The sequence below is a fragment of the Amyelois transitella genome, chromosome 5 (genome assembly GCF_032362555.1).
Source record: "Amyelois transitella isolate CPQ chromosome 5, ilAmyTran1.1, whole genome shotgun sequence".
NCBI lineage: Eukaryota > Metazoa > Arthropoda > Insecta > Lepidoptera > Pyralidae > Amyelois > Amyelois transitella.
Window position 1 is genome coordinate 4,569,322 of NC_083508.1, and position 21,566 is coordinate 4,590,887.

At 35.5% G+C, this 21,566-nt stretch overlaps 1 protein-coding gene across 3 annotated transcripts in view; it reads left to right on the forward strand.

Moving 5' to 3' along the window:
* LOC106139077 (ecdysone receptor) overlaps positions 1-21,566 on the forward strand; it is a 188,256-nt gene that overhangs the window by 43,831 nt on the left and 122,859 nt on the right. For 2 of the 3 annotated variants that reach the window (XM_013340429.2, XM_013340430.2), the window contains exon 1: positions 2,212-2,618. The exons of the other annotated variant lie outside the window; for it this stretch is intronic. The gene's annotated coding sequence lies outside the window, so the exon portion shown is untranslated. Of the gene's footprint in view, positions 1-2,211; positions 2,619-21,566 lie in introns of those variants that run through there. 3 annotated transcript variants of the gene reach the window in all.

Here is a 21,566-nt window from a genome sequence, read left to right on the forward strand (position 1 = left end):
TTCGGTATCCCCTTTGGTCTTTTTCTCATGTCAGATTCATCATTTCTGTATATTTCAAATTAAATTTTTACATTCGGGCGAACTCGTGACGTTAATAATTCAAAATAATAAAATTTTCCATAATAGTCAGCTAATGACGAGATCAAATGTTTCGTGTGCCAAAACAGTGTAAATTAGGGATTGTTATCGTGTATGTGAACGTCTCTGGTAGTTTTTCTCTAAGTGTTTCTGGCAATGATCCGGGCGCCGCCGGCGGAAGTCGGCATTGCCAGCCGGCAACTGGGCGATAAATAAATAATGAAGATACAGAAGGAAAACATATAATTTTATAGTATGGTAAAGTTCGTGCAAATAAATCTTTGAATTGGTATTTGAAATAGCCTTGGGTATAACGGTTTCAAAGGAACCAGTGTTGATATTTGCAGTATCACAATTCTTCGTATATTTTTTTTGTCGATGATTTATTTTCTACAAGTAACACCTTTTTTGCTTTCCAAACCTGTTCTTGCAAACTGTATCCTAAATAATTACTCCACTATATTTAATAAAGTTGTGGTATTGTGAGATAACTTATATAAAGTGAATGTCACGTCTGTTACAAATGTTAAAGAAACAAATTCTGTAAACCTTTTATTTTGTGCCAACGTCCACCTCGAATGAACAAAACCATTTCTGTACATGGTTGAACCCTGAAATTACTTTAGCGAAAAATACCCTTTTTTTCACTATTATTTATTTAAGTAAATTGGGTATCTGTTTAATTGGAATAAATATTATTAATTAAACATTAATAAAGCAAATATACTTAATAGATTTCGTCTTATTGATGATCTGTGATATTGGATTAATTTGTGTTAAAAATAAAAAATGTGCTGTGTGGTTCCCGGCGCAAATATAAAAAAGAATATGATCTTTTTCACATGGATGTCGTAAAAGACAACTAACGGACAGGTTTATATAATTGGGATTCTTCATTTAGGCGATAGGCTAGCAACCTGTCACTATTTGAATTTCAATTCTATCATCGAGTCAAAAAGCTGAACGTGGCCTTTCATTTTTTCAAGAGTGTTGGCTCTGTGTACCCCGCAAGTGATATAGACGTGACTATATGTATGTATTTATGTAACTTAAAATGTTTTACTCAATTGTACAACTATTTTTATACCTCGCTGTAAAAATGATAATTAAAAATATTTATTTTATAATGTTGAAAGGTGACATATTTTCATTGACAATGGCATAAAATATGAATTGCAGCATGTGCGAACATCACATGAAAGCTATTTAAAAGAATCGTTTTTAGATCATCACTAGCTATGAAGTCATTTCATTCAAGATTCTGTAATAGATTTTTCTCAAGCGTCGTGGCGTGACGACTACGGTGTGTGTTCTAGCAACCTTGAGCATGTCTCATACAAATCGAGTAGCGACCACGCCGACTACATAACTATTCTTTTCTATGACGCCCTCGCTACGCCCGCTATTATTAAACGAGTTCATTGGAACATCTATTTGCGCAATTTATAGCATCGCAGCTAAATCATTCCGATGACCTTACGCTGCCTCAACTCCGACTTTTATAAATGCAACATCCTTTCATTTAACTGATTTTCTGATTCTCTAATTTTATACTATTTATAAATTAAATTATGGGAATATACGAGTTTTACAAGTTCTAAGCGTTTCTTTTTCAATTTGCTCGTCTCATTTTGACGGGTTGATCCTACTACAGACACACGTATCATTTTTTACTAAACACGGAGCAGTGTGCGTGGCGCATGCGTTCTTGGTGTTCCTACACGCGCTATCCATTCACTGCGCAAAGAACGCGCCTAGTCTAGCAAAACACCGCACTACTTTTACATACATACATACATACATAAAATCACGCCTCTTTCCCGGAGGGGTAGGCAGAGACTACCTCTTTCCACTTGCCACGATCTCTGCATACTTCTATTTAGGTAAATATTCAGCCTGTCCGACTGGCTAGCGTTGCTTCGACGGACCGATGAGATTTTAAAGTCAAATTGCTATGAAACTTTAAAATATCAGCGGATCTCTGCGTCCGGCGAGGCACGAAGTGTCGGTGTAACTATGTAGTGGTGTGGTGTGGGGCAACGCAGCGGCGAGGTGCCGGCCGAGTGTGCGCGGGTGCGCGTGTGGTGGTGAGCCGAGGTTCGCCGCGGCGCGCCCGTCAGTCGGCGGCGGCGAGTCACGCGCGTCGTCTCGTACAGCTCTGTCTGCATCGTCGCTGCACTTCACGCAGCACCTGCCACCGTTCAGGCTTTGACGGCTCTCACGCTCTCGAGCGTGGAGGTCGCGTTGGCCTCGCGCCGTAGATTCGGTCGTCGCGGTTTCACCTCGCGAGATTGATGATAGGTCCACTGCAGCAGTTGCCGCGCTACAATTGAAACGTCTGTGCTGGTGCGTGCTTTGACTTCGGCGGGCCGGTCAGCCGCCGCGTGTGACAGTGAAGTCGTGGTCTTACCGTATCGTACGGATGTGCAGTGATGGATGAGTAGACAGAAGCGGTAGTGCACGTGAGGACCATCGAGCCGTCTGTATTTTTGGCTGAGTGCGAAAGCGGGCCGTCAAAATTGAGCCCAAACTGTATCTAGGTGGGTATCTTTGGCTGGTGGATGGAGTTAGTGCGGTAGGTGAGAGCTGAGCAGTTGCTGGCAAAGCGGTCGTTGAATATTTATAGCGTGCAAGTTGGAAAGTGACACGGCTTGTCGGCAAGTGGAGACGGTCGCGGCGCGGCGTGCGCCCGGCAGTTGCTACAGGACACAGCTGATTTGGTCTTATCTTGAATTTCCCACAAATCTTAAAAGTTTAATAGGTACTAAAAGCCTTTGAAAATAGTATGGATATGAAAGTTTTGTCATGTAGTATTAGTAAATTCGTATCAACAATTATTAGGTAACTTATATTGTTTTGATATTTAGCTAAAGCCATTTGTCATAAGTTTGTAAATTTTCAATACCTTGTCACAGGTCAACAAACATCTAATGCAGCTTAGACTTAGACTGCAAATTGAATTAACAAGATCAAGTCTATTACAATGACATATAACTACTTACTGTCTTAATACTTTCATTGGATAAGCTTGGAGTATAAACTTGTGCTAAAATAAGTACAGTGTAAGTTATAATATTTTTTTAAAGATTCAAAAAAGTAAAAACCTTATTTTTACGTGTTCTTAAAATTAAACGAGAAGTGCTGATATATATGAAAATTATAAAAAGTTCATTTTGTACACGTTGGTCTTAAAAGGGAAATCCTATTTTGTACTTAGCTAAGTTATCACTAAACAAAGTTCATGAAGTTCAAAGACAGCAGTAACAATTGGTATTCAATGAGTATTCAATACAAATTTTCATTCAATTAACTAACATGAATATATTATGACCGATTATTATTGAAATCTGGAAAGCAATGCTTCAAGATCCACATCAATCAAAGACGCCGCGTCTTTGGCCGAGGTTCAAGTGGTAGATAAAATGTGCCAATCTTCAGAAGAGGAGCAAGGCCATGCCCTCAATTTCCACTCTGGAATGCCGAGGTTCGACGTAAATCTGCGAATATGAAAAGTGGCAGTCAATTGTTTCTCATCTCGCAACTGAAAACTAATAACAGTTTGGTCAATTGTTTTGTAAAGTAGAAAATTTGCTTTGTCGAAAGATTTTATGGTGTCACAGCAATCTCATGAAATGATAGAGTTAACAGAGATATGCCGAATACAAACACTTATAACTAAGACATGCTTCACTTCGGAGAAATCATGCGTTTACACCACAAATAGTAGAGAATACACTTTAAGAAAAGGAATTAAGTGTCCACCAGTCTTCAATATTTAAAATACGTCACTACTCATTTGCATTTGATCTTTAACCCTTATTTGGTTGATAAACATACATCGGATGTCAGTAAAGCTCAACTAGTTATATCTACGTATAGAAAAATAATTGCGACTAATTACATCACTTCACAACAGTTTCAACGTCAAAATTTTCAATAACTGTGTCATAGTATATTTACTGAATTAGTTACGATATCCAACTGCATTGATAAATTTCAAAGCACTCCCAATATAGATTCTGAAATTGAAGCGACTGAAATAGCTGTCCTATAAATCTCATTTAATTTATCGGATACCAAAACATCTCTCAAGAACATTGCACTGACACTCATTATCACTTGAGGACGTCACGTCAGTGGTTGTGTCAACATAGACACTAGCATTGCAGGTGCCTCAAGCGAGAGGTCGTTCACCCCAACGACCGCCTAATATTTGGATACACTATACGTTTATAGTGTTGACTATAACGATAACGGGCCGCGCAGGGTTCTCAAGATTACCTTGTTTTTTGTTGGAGAATTCATCGAATTATAGAACTTAGGTCCTGATTAATCAACGTTTATTGTTTCTCGTTACGAGAGATACACCTTATTAATTAGATTGGAAACCGGAAAAAAAATACATTATATGATATAAGTTGTAGTGGTCCCTTAAGGGTCAGACTTACAAGACCCTGTTATTAACGTAAAATTACCCATGAAGTTCATTCATCATACCGCACTCTATATCAGCAGAGCATTTAGCTATTTGATTTGCTCTACCTTATCATAACTGAGTAGCATTATAGGTTATATCATATCTTTCGTTCAATAAATGTTTTATATTAAGTTCAGTAAAAAGGACAGCCCTAATAGAATTGAATTTGTATAGTCGAATGATTTTGAACACGCGTCGACCATCACAATTCACAGGCCGTCGTCGCGTCAGTACAAAAACTCAAAGGGGGACATAATTTGACACATGACGATTGTATTCTGTCACCTTAAATATTTGTTCTTTTCATTTGCTCAAATTCTACACATTATTTGCAACAAAATTAGGATTGTAATAGGGTATTACTTTTTATGGGCTGAGATTTCTTTTTTTGGTTACAATGGTGCATAAATTTTCGATTAATTATAATATTTGGCGCATTTACTGCTACTGCTGTTTTGTAATATTGAATTTATTCATCATAAATATATTTGCTTTTATTATTTTGCCACATACATATATAAACTTTGTAGAACCAGTAACTGTGCCATCGTATTGTTGCCATGTGGTCAGTCGTACAATTTGATTGACTGCACATCAATAAAATTCCACCTGGACAATCGTTTCATTGTACTACGAAATCATTAGGTCACCATTCAGTTGCACACGCCGACTGGGTGGCCTGAATTGGATGTTTTCCCTAAATTTATGGAGTTTTAAAGGGCTGTAAGGGTTTGAAAGGGTATGATACCGGGATTTTTGTGAATAAATAGTAGGTTTTATGAGCTTTATAAATATAAGATATTTAATACAAGTTATATTTTTTTCTATTCATTTGATTCTTTAACAAAGAACATTCTTTCTATTAATTAAAGATCTAAGACAATTTTGCAATAACTGAGTTACATTACGCAGACACCATTTTCATTTACCTACTTTTGGAATTGCTAGAAAAAAAAGTGCATTTACTCCTTAAAGTCAACTTAAAGTTGACTATATACATCTGTTAAGTAGTTTTGATATTTATTCGTTATGTATTGTATATGTAAATTTACAATTATTATCTCATTGGAGAACTTTCGTATAGACATATTTTTTTTTATATTTATTAGTTTCTTTGAAATATTATGTAAGTTTTAAAAGAGTTGGTAACCCCGGCGCATCGAACCGGCATATCACCGGCGGGGGCCGGGGGACACCGAAAGTGGGACAGCGCGCGTTTATTTCGGTACTGAATTGGGGCGGCCCGTTAACATCGGGGTTTCGAACCCGGCGAGGAAAACAAATAGTTCTTTATTCAAACACCACACCTGTGGGCGTAGTTTTTTTATTGATGATATAATGCCCGTTGGATGTGGGTGTTAGCGTTAATTTTTATACATCTATTTCGAATAAATATGATACTCGTACGTATATAACTGAAACCAAGAGACGTGTGTTTTCAAATAGAGTGGATTAAGATAACTGCAAGCCCAGTGAATGTTTTAACTAAATTAATTAAATCTCTTGCAAAACATCGTTAATTAGACTTTTTATTAATATAAAGCACAAGAACATTGAAACGAAACTGTTCTCACGATTAGTAAATGTTAAAATTATTCACTAATACATTCAAATGCATGTGTTATGTTAGGCATAAAATTGACATTTAATTTTGCATCTACGATCCTTGATAACATTTGCTACGCGTATGTTACGACCGCTACGCCAGCCTACGAAGGCGCTACGTTAGTACTACGAGCTTTTCTACAATAATGCTACGAGCTTTAGAGTTTAAATTTTGCAAAAAGATTAGAAAGAATATTTTTATAAAATTCGTATTATTAAAATGGATAATATTTTATCCTTAAAAAGGAATAAGAAAGGTCATTAACTGAGTAGGAATAGGAATTCTACCACGACCTTAGTTATATTTTTTATTAATTTAAGAATGTGTATATGTTCTTAGTTATCATAAAAAATACAGTCTTTAATCCGTTAGACAAAAGTACTGCTGTTAAATAACACATAAATAAAATTTTAAATATCGAAATTAAATTCTAATTAATAAAAACTAACTTAAGACTGTTTCATAGGCAAAATAAGTTGTTAATGATGTTAACTCTGTAATATTTTCACGCGAAAATTTTTATCGTAAAATTTCCCGGGAGTAATTTTCCTTGTAAGTTACAAGGAAAATTACTTTCGCCGAGAAATTTACCTTGAGAGATGTGTATTATGTTAATTAATATAATACTTAACGTCTATCCTCTTAACGAATTACAAAGTTTAACGCTCAATTATTGGACTTTTTACAAGCTTTAAGTCATGATGTCAGTAATTGTACAGTGTGTTGTATTGTAGTACAGTACAGTATTGACAACAATTGTTGTAATAGTAATTTTAATGTCTACGTTTCTTTAACTGCTAACTTTTATTATCACTTCACCCCAGTGGAATTTTAAAAATAAAAAGAAACCTTTGTTTGACCTCAGATAATTAATGAAATTAAGCTTGAAGCCGAGAATTATATTTTTAGTCTTGATACTGTGTCTTAGTATTGAGTATTTAGTTAAAAAATATTAACTTTACAAACCTATTTATGAAATTAGTTAAGAAGAGATAATTAGGATTTTTGTTTTAAATATCTAATAAGCAGGAAATAAATTAAATTGAACCAAACAAGAACACACATTCTCAAAACATGTGGCTCGTGTTTTGCGATAAAATATTTCGTAACAGAGATTTATTGCACAGTTTTTGTCTTGTTTTTAAACCGGTTACTCAGAAAAATTGTGTTTCATAAAAAATATAACAGTCGTTAAAGCGAATGTTTATGAATAAAATATGATAATTGACCATCTACCTCAGTTAAATGTTCTATTTTGCGAGTCTACGAGGTAACAACATAATGATTATAGACCATTCAAGCACAATGATTGCTGGTTCGTAATTAATAAAAAAAAGTCTCTATTGAGCACGTTTCAAAACAAATTGCACTACTGAAATTTGTATATAGATACCTCTACAAGGTTATGATGACAAATTAATATTAAGCTAATAAATTAGGTACCTATGCGCTAAAGAAGAATTTTCGAAAATTCTCACGGGAGCGGAGCTCCGGTCAGAAGTTAGTAATCCAAAGAATTGAGCAATCATGTATCGAATATATTCGTAAGTCCATAACTGACGCACTTTTAGTCCGTACTTTCAAATCACGCCGTCTCGCTCAGTCCCATGCATTCCACAACTCGCTCACCCACAGTGGACCGGTCTTCGAGCATTGTACCAAACGATTATATGCTGCCAGTTTATGTCGCCAACCAACCAGTTTCAGCGAGGAACTGGTCAGCGCTGTTTCACCGCGGCGGGGTTATACAAAGCAAGGTGCGATCTCAAGGTGATCCGTGCGGTCAACATACGCTGTTTCCAATCGATGCCTAGACTACTAGACCAAACAGTCTCTCGTGACCTAACTATAAATATGTATATAGCTGCGTACACACAATTTTGACCCCTCCTATTGTTCGAAACATTCGCTGTATAAATAGCCTTACAAAGACTTACTGACAGTCTCAGACGAGGCGGTTAGGATTTTTTCTATTTATACACTCCAAAATGTTATATATATTTTCCTAAAAATTATCATTCCAAACGGTAAACTGAATTGTATTTTCGAATAACATTGTCTAATAAAATTATTAATAGAAAATTTGGTTAGGATTTAGACGCAGTAGAGCGAAACCCAAAACGTAGGTAGTCCGAATTTCCATCTCCTGAAGTTCTATCCTTCATTAGGTTTTGTCTCCTAAAATAGCTTTCAAATTTATTTCTAAAGCGATATTTTAAACGCTATATACCTACAACATTTTTTAACACTCATTTGCATGTGTTTACATTCGTGAATATTTGACAGATCGCCTGCTATTAATATCTTTTTTATCAGTGGAATCTTGCACAAAAACTAAAATATTCATGTATACTAAAAAACTTATAGACTAATTTTTTTTCTAAATCAGTAATCAAACTTAAAATTAAACCGCCTCTTTCTGTAAAATTGTATATTGGCCGTCTTTTAAATGGAACAGTTTAAAAAGACGATAATAAGCTAAATAAAATTAGCACAAGGCTTTTAGCAACAGTCTAATCAAAGGGTTGCTTCTATAAGACGTAGGCACGTTTGCTTTAGATTTTTTAGATATTAGACTTAACATTATTGCCACAAAACTAGTTTTTATGAATTAAATACTAAGGCATAAAGCGCGTTCATTGATTCTACACAATTTGCACGTGCGTTAGAAAAGAGTCCGTTGTATATTTTCTATTAACCCTTTGACGGCTTAGTTAAATCGAGGCCAAAATCTAACCCTAGCTGGGTGTCATTGGATCATACAATACAATGGCCGAGCGGCCGTTGACCGAAATAAAAACTAGAGGGGCCGTGAAGGAATGGTAACAGAATAATGATTCATCGTAGTATCAGTATAATAGCTTATTTACGTTCTTACGTCAGTTGATTTAATTTCGTTAATGAAAAACATAAAGTGTGCTTCTCTACCCGCTATTTTAAAAATCAATGTAAAGAAAGGCTTGGTATTATTTCAAGCGGAATCCCAATTCCATTATTGAACCACCCAGTTAAACACCACTCTATATGTCTCTCTAATTAGTATAAAAGTGTCTTTTATTCGGTTCTGAGTTCTTTTCTTAACGTTGGCAAAATAATGTTCTTATTATAAACTTTTTAAGGCATCTTAAGATTTAAAGTTACTACTTTTAATTTTTCAGTTCCAAAAATTTATAATAGTATATATAAATATCTAATTTGTAAAAATCAGCAATCTTGTATCAAAAATCATGTATTTATTTTAGATTACTTAGATTCAAAGAAATATGGGGTTAACGATTAGTTCTTATTTCATAACATCTTCAAAAATATCCGGCTCAAATATTCGCATTACGATTCAGGTTTACGAGTTAAACTTATACAACATCAAACACCATTGACCTAAAGAATTAATTAGGGCAACAAACAGGTGAACATGTTTTTTTGGAACAATTTTTATTATAGACTTCTGACTAGTTAGACAGAATGTTTTTGAGTAAGCGATTATGTTATGCTTTTCATTAAAGTAAGAGGAATTTTTAATTCGATATTTGATGGGTTTATTTTTCCCCCGTTGATTTATATAAGTAGAGTTTAACATATTAGCTATTTGAGAAATAAATACACAAAAGGGGAAGGGATAGGAAGAGACTGCATCTTTCCACTTGCCACGATCCCTGCATACTTCTTTCTCTGTTTCCGGTACTCTTGATCTTACCTTTGGCAAAACGTCCCCGATTTGATAAAGGTACGTTCGTCTAGGTCTTCCTTTCCCACGGTAGATACCTAATAGTTAATACGTTAATAATCCCTATGTTTTTAATTTCAATTAATTACAACGCCGCAATAAAAGTAGAAAGATAAAATAATTTCCTATCAATAATGTTTTTTCATACTTTTCATACTTTTTTTTCTCGTTCCATTTTTGATATAACCAGCCAGTTGTTTTTTGTCAAATATCATTTACAGTCTGCGACGAGAAAATTGCTTTCCACATTTGAATTCAATCATTAAAATAAAGTAGGCAAGTCTTAGTAAAACCTTCAACTTTGTGGATTTGTATCACTACAATCTGCTACAGACAATAGCAACCAAGAGCTATAGTTTGGTTGCGCAGGCGCAGCGATTGACAATGGGCAGTAGCTGTCGACCTACTTGCCCATCGGAGCGGCGAGCGGCAGATGTGGAAAACGGCCAAGGTGAATTCCAGTACTTCCAAGAGCCTAGAATTTAATCGAGTGAAATGGACCAGATAAATATCAAAACGAATTATTATACGAAAAGCTCACAATTTGTCAGTTGTTCAACCGATTCAAAAGCGTACGCGTTTTTAAAGTTACAAAGCCGCCACTATTGTCATGTAGGTGCTTAATGTTTATTTTCTGCGTGACATTCATAAATTATGGTAACCATTGCAACTAAGTTAAGGATAACATTATGAGAAAACCTGCACATTCACGTAACTGAGCACATTACTATGATTTAAATTAGGTTTGATTTCGCCGAGAAAGACACATGGTTAGACGAAGGACGAGACCTGACTTAACCACTCCTGGATTGTGGCCATTATAGACAAATGACTCTTCTTCAGAGACGACGTAACGGAAACCTGATGATGAACGAAGATGCACCTGGAAGCGCATGGAAGTATTTCCTACCTGGTTTCGCATATCTTTTTTCGAACACCTGGGCACCGATCTCGACTTAACGTGCTATTCCATGTCCCTTTGTGCAAAACTAATTACGCTCAATATATAATAACTGTCCAAATCCAACTCATTTTATTCCGTCGACATATTTGCTAACTCCATAGCTGTATTAAAATTCGAAGTTAAGCCACTTCTCCAATCTTTAAGTACTAATATTTAAGGAGAAGAAATTCTGTTTTCTTTGATTTGTTTCTAACCAATTTCGATAACGGCTGTTAGAGATATATATATATTATAATTACCTCAAAGTATGTGGTGTTGGCTTTCTCAATAATAAAGAAAAAAAACGGTCTTATCGCACTAAAAAGTAGTGGAAAGCTTCCAAACACGATCGCGCAACTTTGGCTTAGTAAGACAAAAGTGGCATAGAAAAACATCTGTAACTTACGATTGAGTTTCTCCCCATAAGTACGGGTTTCGCTTCATCGCTTACCATATCTGGGTCGCCTTCTTGCCATAACGAGATTTCTTTTATTTAACTACTTACTAATAGACTCATGAAATTGTTTGTTCGATTTATAAAAAGTTCATTATTTCTATATAAAGCAATAGATATTTTTACAAATGTATTATATCCGTGTTTAATAATCTATGCAGATACAGTGATTTAGTTTAGCAATAATTTTTTAATTCAGTTTTATTATTATATTTTTTTTTTGATTCCAATACCAAACATGTAACTGTAGATGCATTTGCATATCGTTATTTTTATCAAACTCTACTATTGTCCAGAATATCATTTCAGTCCAGAAGGCTATTTGCTCATGAACCTTTTTTATATGGAAGGCTAAATCAGTTTCAATCACCCAGGAACGGTTTCATTCGGCAATTCATTCGGACATTCGGCATGATTTCATACAAAATTATACATTTCTCAAACTGGAGACAAAAACTAATAGCGGCGGCACTGAGTTCAATCTTCTTATCTTAAGCGCCCCATACACATGCAAAGAGCCCACTCTTGGAAAATTCGAGTCGTCACGGTAGTTTTGAAATTCAAATGAATGGTTGTATTTGTTCCTTAAAAAATAAATACCATTGTTGCGTATTTTCACGCAACAAATCTATGACCAAATATTTCTTTGACATCCTTGTGTCAGTCAGTTATTTTTGAGGCCAAATTTAAAATAATAAGGGCAGTGAAGTAAATTGCAGCGCAAAACCTCAAGGCTAACATTCTCCTGGCATCAGTCCCGGGTTAATCCCCACCCCTCTAAGTTGGGTGAATTTTTACACGAATCAAACCCATCTGTCATCCGGAATCTTTGCAGTCGAAGCTAACTCTAAACTAAACTCATCGATCATAGTAAAAGCTGCACTAGATGAAAGTGAAGGAGGCCAACCAAAGAGTGCAAAAAAGAAAAGCCTTATATAAAACAAAACTCAAACTAGGTTAAAGTAGGAACAAGAAAGTTACTTGCCTTTGTATCAAACCTGACATACGTAAATACGGAACTACCTACACTGAACATCATTATCGTGATTTTGAAACTAGAATCATTACAAGTTTTGGACTTGCTGGCGCCACGTGTAAAAGGAAAGTGTGTAAGTAGGAAGTGGAGGTATTGATCAGTGGGTGCATGGGGTGTGGGGGTAATGTGGGGGTGGAGAGGGGGGGAAACAGAGGCGCGGTTCGGTCGACCGTTTGGGCGGGCGGTGCGTACCGTGCGTTCCCCTTTAGGTTCAAGGGCAAGGCTTGCCCCATTCAGCTCTGAACACGTGCCCAAAGTAAATATAGTACTCGTTACGCCATCGCGGTAATGCCCGCCAAATGTGCCGAATCTGAAAGCGTTTCCTTAATCACGGTTATTTTTAATTAATCGTGTTAAGTAATTATTGTTCTGCTCTGGGAGCGCCGGCCTCAAGTGAGGTGAATTTTAAATGTAAATACTGAGTCCTGATTTTTTTCTCAGCAAAAATTTGTTGATTATATCTTATGTCTGTTAAAATAATAGTTCTACATATTTTCTAACACACTGTCTTTATGATACGCTTGTTTTTCTCACAATGACATAATCACGATGTCAGTATGAATTTGTGTTACCCTTCACGCAAAAACTACTGAACCGATTACGATGAAATTTAGTATGTAGGTAGCTGAAGACCCAGAATAACATATAGGCTACTTTTTATCCCGGAGTCCCCGCGGGAATGATTCCACGCGGACGAAGTCGCGGGCGGCCTTACTAATATAAAAAGCGTCAAAAGAATTTCAGGTTAAACACTGCCCAAATACTTTGGTATTTCAGCGAAAAGGAATGGTAAAGATTTAATAAAGATCTCAAAGACAACGTGGGTCACAAATCATTCCCATCCAAGCTTGTATTTCTCGGAAATTGTTACGTAATTTTGTGCTCCCGTTTCAAGTAATATTGAAAAGGGCTTGTCGTTATATGTAATAATATTTTAATAGAATGTTACAAAATAAAATGAATGTATGTATAAAGTGTATACATGTATAAAGAAAACTTATTTTTTTTAATATTACCCACGCAAAGTTGAAAGCGAGAAAAAGAACACCATTTTATTTATTTATTTAGCCTTATCTTCTCTCCATAAATACGTAGCTATTCGAGCTTCATTAATTTCATCGGACATTTGATACGTACTTATCAGTAGAATGCAAATGCACTCCGTAAAAAATTGCAGTATCGCGTGTGATGCGACACAAGCTCGCATACGACCGCTTACAGTGTGGCGTTCATCGTGCAAAATACAAACACGAGCTTTGAAAATAAAAACAAAACCGTCGCAGAATTTATAACTACGCAGCAACCGTTCAAAGCACCCCTTGTACGTGTTCTCCTATACTATAAACATAAGCGAACGCACAAAAGCCTCACGGCGTCGCGTCGCGTCGCTGTCAGATAAACTTGTAGCATTTTCTTTTGCGAGATAGACTCATGGAATGTGGTACGAGTGAAAGAGAAGGCTGGTGCACGCCGATCGTTAGCCCTGATCTTCAGCGCGCCACAAACACACAGCCCGACCGAGAGCGAAATTGCAGCGAGAATGCACCTAGCTGTGTTATTACCGCGACGGCTGCATTGCAAAACGGCCTTCTTCCGCGCCTACGCCGCGCGATTACCACCCCACGGCTCGACTCCATAGGTCGTGAATCGGCTTAACAGTTGTTGAAACCGGTTATTTTCTCCGACAAGCGATTGTGGACGTTGCCGTTGCGACATAAGTTCCGTTCGGGCGGCGCTGGTGGACTCTCGGGTTTCTATACATATTTAGCCCGCATAGCACGCCGCGGTGGGTGTTGTAGGTCGCACTCACGCACTGCTGAACTAGTCGGAGGTCTTCCTACTATCGATTTATGTATTGTGTAAGCCGTCGATGCCACGCGACGATATTTACACGTTTTTTCACGTTACTTTTCCCGGCCTCCCGCGTCGCGCTCGGTTTCTCCTTCTCAGAAAATTGCGAGTGAAACTACTTGGAAAATATGCTTTCACTGTATTGTTCCACTTATCTTATTAAGCTGATGCGCTGAACTACTTCGGTTTTATCAACAAACTCTTATATTCATTACTCTTATATTCATGTTGACACATATAGAACGTGTTGATGACAAAATGACCAATTAATTTACCTTATAAAATCTGTGGCATGTACCTTATAAAAGCGACCCCAAGGTAAATTATCTAATTAAACAGATTAGTTGTAAAGTATGAATGTCAGTTTTGATACATACATTTCCTAGGTACTTTGGCACGTAGGATGAACATGAATTACGAGTATGTATAATAAGATTAAGGATTATATATATTTATACATATATATAAAGATAAAGGCTAACAGGGAAATTAAGCCCTTACATAAATTGATTTTGTAGTTTCATAAATAATTTAAATCCATATATTCATACGAAACCAAATATTAAAAATTCTTTAAAATATGGCTTATACAATTTCCTTCAATAACCAAGATTTAACGACTATGCGACGGACTAAAATTATCTAAGCTATTCCGAAGCCCGGACAAGGGTGCAATAAAGCTGAAACACATTGCGGCTGCGGCACGTTGTCACGGCCTGCAGGCTACACGAGGCTCGCATCTCTAGGGTTGTGGTCAGACCAACTACAATAGGTTTAGTTATAAACTAGACTTTGGTGAACATAGGCATGTACCTAAAGAACATATTATTTTTTATTTTTACGATCTTCTTATTTTACCGCTGTTTGTAAAAAGTTCTATTTTTGTTACATTTCTATTTATGTGCAATAAAGAGTTTACAAACAAACCAACAAGATAATAACCGAAACGGTTATATATTAAATCAAAATAAAAAACATACCTACCCAATCTTACAGAGTATTGATACCATTATGAAAAACAAAAAACGAGTGCACCTTTACATATTAATTTTTTTAAGCACCTAATTTGTTATACATTTTAAAAATAATTGAAAAATAATATGGAAAAATATCACGAGATTCGTTCTAAATTTGGCATTATTAATTATAGGTTACCATTTCGAAACCTATGAAGTCAAATAAAATTTTATAATAAGATGCAATATTTCAAAATTTTATAGACCATCTTAGATATTAATATAAACTATATGTATATTACATATCTGTGAGTCAGACACTTTTTGCTACAAGCACATTAATAAAAAGGAAAATACAAATGTCGAACGCATGTGTACTTCAAAACATTCACCCAAGCAGCTGAACGTGGTCTTTTCGAAACAGTTGGCTCTGTCTACCCTTCAAGGGATATAGGCGTATTTGTTTGGCTATTGTATGTATGTATGCATGTATCAATCTCATGTAGATTGATTGATAAACATATCACGTCTTCATCCCAGATAGAGCAAGCAGTCTCGAAAAGACTGGAAGGCGACGTTTAGTTGTATGCATGACTTAATGATGGAACTGATATGCCAAAAGTGACAGGTCGCTAGCTCACAGTACTTATGATTACGTTTAATTTATCGATTCCTAGGGTCATCAACCTCTACAACCTATCATTTTGTTTGGTAACTTAATAAAGAAAATGTCACAGAATGTGTTAGCAATGGCCGGACGGCTGTAATTGAAATCGATTGACGTAAATTGTTTATGATGGTGGCGGGAACAGTTAGTACATTTCTACGAAGGGGACACTAATAGTATATCTGACTTGTTCGAAAATTGTTTAAATAAAGAAAAAATATAAATTGTAAATCATTGAAATAAAATATACTTCAGCTAAAACTTTCTTTGCTCATTTGCGCGCGGGCAGCAAACAATTATTTACATCGTTCATCGCCCACAAATATTGAACCATGTAAAATATCTTAGACCAACACACGCCTACGTGCTAAAATAATAATAAAACTAGTACGATGTAAAAACGTCCGTTCAATAAACCGGCTGGCGTGGCAAAATGCATCTAAATATAGTTGGCGCACCGCCGGCCGCGTGTGCGTGGTCAGGGCTGCCCCCTCCCCCCACTTCCAGGGCTGAAACCTAGCTCCAGACCAAGGGCATACGCAAATCGAGTTATTCACAGTCTGCTGGTCGAATTTAGTGTTGGGGTAGGTTTAGTTTCGAGTTAACCGAGATCTAATAGTTACAGAGTATTTTCCAGTGGTTATGTTTACAAAAACTTAAATTTATCCCATTTTAGCATGTCTACCCGATGGACTGCGATTCAATTGATGTCTACGACTATTCATTCTATCTAAGAGTAAAACGACTTTGTGTAAGATCTTAGACTATTAATCTGTCATTACTTGCATATTATTGCCTACATTAATAAAATCAGCCTACGTCAATTCAATATTCTCTAAATCTTTACTAATTACTCACCGCATTACAGATTAACATATCAATAACATGCTGTCATAAGAAGACTCAAAGTTAAATCACTAGCTCGGTCTCCAACCGAGTACACGCCATGACGAGAAGAACATATTAATCCTTTCAAGCAAACTTTCATGGCATCCGGAAAATCATAAAAAGAAATAAAAAAAGAGCATCTCTTTGACTGTAGTGTTCTTTCAAAACCTAGGCTTTCCACTCTGTTGGCAGCCCTAGGTAGTTACATAAGGGGAGACCGGGGAACGCGTATATAAGGGCGTTCAGTACTTGCGATGCACATTTATGCATGCATGCACTCACTCACATGCAGTAGGTACTTCGGTCACTCGGGCATACGAACGAGAAACGAAGACTTCAGTGGCATAGGTCAGTACGGAGCAATTGAAGACAAGCTTAAATTAAGACTTATGGATGTACTTTCGCCGCATAAATTAATTATAGGTACAATTTTAGATTATGTTCGTTAGGTTGGTATCAAAACTGTTAATGTTATTCGTGATTGTCAGTCAGGATCATTAAAAATTACATAAAATTTAGTATACAAAAACGTTTTGGATATTTGAATCGCAAGTTTCATAAATTTTTAGTACAAACTACCATAGTTAAATGTGCATTTGATTTTTTCCTATGCAAATTAATGATACACAAAATGTGGGAACAGTAATTATTGTAGGACCCACCGAATTTGAGAAAATTAGTTTTTTTTTAAAGAAAAAACATGCACAATTATAAGTATAGTAGCTAACAAACCCCCGAAACATCAACGTCCTAGAAAACTGATATTGCCTTGGCCTCCAGGAAAGAGTCATCATTTATGAACTCTAGCCGACACAAAACTACAGAGGTTCAACACCTTTCCTTTCCTTGATGCAATTAAAATTTTATTTTCTCATAAATTACTGATTTTAGTAGCTCTTGTCCGCCATAGCCGACTCGTGTTGGTACAAATAGGATAGGTTCATCGTAGATGAAGAAGAAATATTCGGGTTTAGTAACTATAATGTTATTGTTTCATCCAATACCTATTAATTTCTACCTTTGTCACGATAAGATATAATTTGACATAGGGTATGACAATTCCTCAAACATTTATCACTTTCAGACAACTAGAGATATTAATAACATGGAACCTGGAGCTAATAACATGGAATGGAGCAACTATCGTTTGGCCCCCTCCGCGACCCTTAACCGAGAAATCTCACCTAAACTGGATCATAGTTACATATTCTATTGTCTGAGTGTTCAGATTTCCTCAAGATATTCTTCAATAGGTATAGAATTTTAACAAATGTAGGACTTAGGAATTCATCAAAATTCAAACCTGACTATGTCGAATTTACGAATTATACACAACACAATTTACAAAAGTTTCCCATCATTACTAACTAATAACCTTATACATCTCACGACTTTCACGTAATAACTAATTTTCGCCTCAAGTTGCCAACAAATAGGTATTTAAATACAGGCCACGAACTCCGCACACACAACATTATTTATGTTCATACATCAATCACATGTGTACGAAACATGTCTGTACGTGTCCTTTCTATGTGTGCGTGTACATTTATATTCGATCGATGTAAGCAATCGTATTCGTTGCATAGTCGATCAGTATGTCACTTTGATACTATGTAAAATTTAACACTTAGCACATACTCAGTTCCTTTGTTGGTTTGTTATTGGCCACTTAATTAACTTTTTAGATACGTTAATTGTGAATTACATTGAATATTTTTGCTAGTATTAGTTCAAAATATAAGAATTCTTTTGAAATTTTTATATTACCTAGATAAATTACTTGACTAACAAGACATGCTATTTTGTAAGCACGTCGTAATTACTCAAAAGTGACTGGAAATTAACGCAATAAGCGGTAAATTTCGCAGTAATCCAAACTAACTAAAAGGAAATATTTAATACAAATAAGTAGTCTATGCACTTTGACTTTACTTACATGACTCCAGTCTAAATTTCATGACTCTACTAAAAGTTACCTTTCTTCAATCGTGTGAACACTTCCTTCTTCAGTTCTTTCGAGAGGAAACCGGGGTGCGCTTTTGACCGTGATCCTGGAATGGGTATGTCAGGTTTACATAAAGCGACTACCGTCTGAACTCCGCAACCTTTACAGGGGAGCCTAACCCACTAATTCATATGCGACAATATAAAAATTGACTCTTACAGACTGATGGACATCATGACAAAAGAACAAACAATAGTCTCTTTTAGACAATTTGTTTAACATATTTGCTCTCATCTTATAGACTTTTGATAACATTATATAAAAATTGACATAATACAAATTATGTCTTTAAAATACAGCCCCTAACCTCCTGGTATATTTTTTTATCAAATATTAAAAGAAAAAGGTCACTAACATTGCGAAAAAAACCCATTTCCAAACAAATAAAATAGAAAAAAACAACCCTTAAACAACAACTTTTAAATCGTGGTTACAAACACCGTAAAGCAAACTAAATATAGAGGTAATCGTCGACCACTGTAATTAGTATGGAATGATTTCTAAGAATTTATAATTGACATATTTTTTCTTGTTGCAACCCAACTTTATTGACTCATATTTTACGCCTCCTGAGTTCTCATAATATTAGAGTTGAAATTTACAATTAACATAATTATTGTTAGCTAGACTAGAGTCAACATGAGATAAAATTTATCGTTTAAAACCAGACCAGTGACGTACAGATCCGTACAAATAAAGTAAATTTTCGTACATGATACAGAACGGTAATGATTGGGAATGGAATATTGTAATAAAAATAGGTAAAAAAACTTTTTAAGTTAAACGGTTTTATGTTAAACATACATTGCAATGTTTAATATAAATGTACTAAAAACCAAAAAATTATAAAATAGATACAGTCGTTTGAATTATAAACATATGCATAGACTAGACTAAAATAAAACCGTGGGGCACGTCAATTGTCTACAAATTATAGACTTAATACGCGATAGAAGAATCGTTTAATTCGTCGTTAGGCAGTTGGCCCGCAGACGGTGCGCAAATTACTTACTATTTTGCTGGCTAGCGAGGAATCGTTTCACTGCTCGTAGTTTGTCTTTAATCGACAAAACTTATGATAAAAGTACTACTCGCTCAACATTATGAAACCCTAAAACTCGCTTAATCGAGCTTGCTAACTTGTTTCCACATTCTAGCCCTACTTATCACACGTCCATCGTTGTCGGTTGAACAACTGCCTAATTATAGTGTAACATTACAAAACAAACATTTTAATCAACGATTGTAGACAATTGACGTGCCCCACGGTTTTATTTTAGTCTAGTCTATGCATATGTTTATAATTCCCACGACTGTATCTATTTTATAATTTTTTGGTTTTTAGTACATTTATATTAAACATTGCAATGTATGTTTAACATAAAACCGTTTAACTTAAAAAGTTTTTTTACCTATTTTTATTTTCTAGTTTTTAGTTGTAACGAATAAACTCAAAAACTACTGGACCGATTTGAATGAAATTTGGCACAGGGATAGACTTAACCTTCAGGAGTAACATAGGCTACATTTTATCCCACTGCTTAGATTTGAATTTTGAATAGTAAATTGTATTCTACTTGTTGAGACCTTTCATTTGATATCCATGTTGATGGGATTGATAAAACCTAAGTTATCCGCCATTTTGTAGAGGCCGCCATCTTGGATTTCAATTTTTTATAGTATATTGTATTCTGCTTGTTGAGCCCTTTCATTTGATACCCATATTGATGGGATTAATGAAACCTAAATTATCCGCCATTTTGTAACGGCGGCCATCTTGAATTTATAATGATAATGAATAAACATAATTATATTGTCACCAAAATCCAAAGTGTATACAAAATTTCAGATTAATCGGTCGACAGGAAGAGGGTGAAATTTGAATTACTAAATTTGACCCAAGAATAAATAAAACAAACGGGGTGAGCTAAATAAAACCGTTTAAAAAACATTTGTTTCAAACATTCCATGTTAAATTTTAAGTTTGACAGTATGACACAATAATTAATAATACCAAAATCTTCTTTCCATTGATGTCTATTAATAGGCAGATATGAAATGACCCAAATTCTTCAAGGCTTTACTGATTGCGACGTTAATTATTTTAGTTACCTAAAGCATAAAGAAAAATACTTATTTTTCTGAAGCTCAACATGCCATATATCTAAGGGTGACAGGGGTCACGTTAGCCTGGCGGCCGGGTTGCGTAAGCGCAGTGTCGTTTACCCCACGGCCTTCGCCAGTGTTCGCTTCCCGCTTCAATAGTGACACCATCCGTCCTACTTCTGTTAGGGCTGGCACTAGTTAAGAAATTTATTAGTGCTTCCGTAATAGTCTGTATCTCTCTGAAAGCAACAATACAACAATTAAAACACGAGAAAAGTCCAACAGTAGAAGAATCCGGCGAGCTTGTGTGAAGATTTATGAATGTGAATGAAGTTAGAAATATGTAAGGATCATGGCAAGGGAAAAGATGTAGTATCTGCCTATCCCTTCGGGCAAGAGATGTGATTTTATGTATGAATACATAAAAAATCTTACCCAAAAATTCTTAAACCAAAAAAAAAGCAAGTTTTTTAAAGCAGCTTATTATTGAATATCATAGATACAGCAAGCATTTATTATTTTATAGGAAGTTTACAAAATACCTTTTAGCGTAGAGACTGAGAAATAACATTTTCTTTTTCTTACCGAGTCTTGAAAAAAAAATGTTTAAATGTGGGATGTTTTATATTAAATCTCATGTGTTATTATTTTTTTTTCAATATAAAATGTATTTGTCACGTTTTCTTTCTTTTTTTATTTATAGATATCAATTTCAGACATAAAGGGTAACATTGCCGATCAAATTGAATCTTATTGACATAAAAATAGCTTA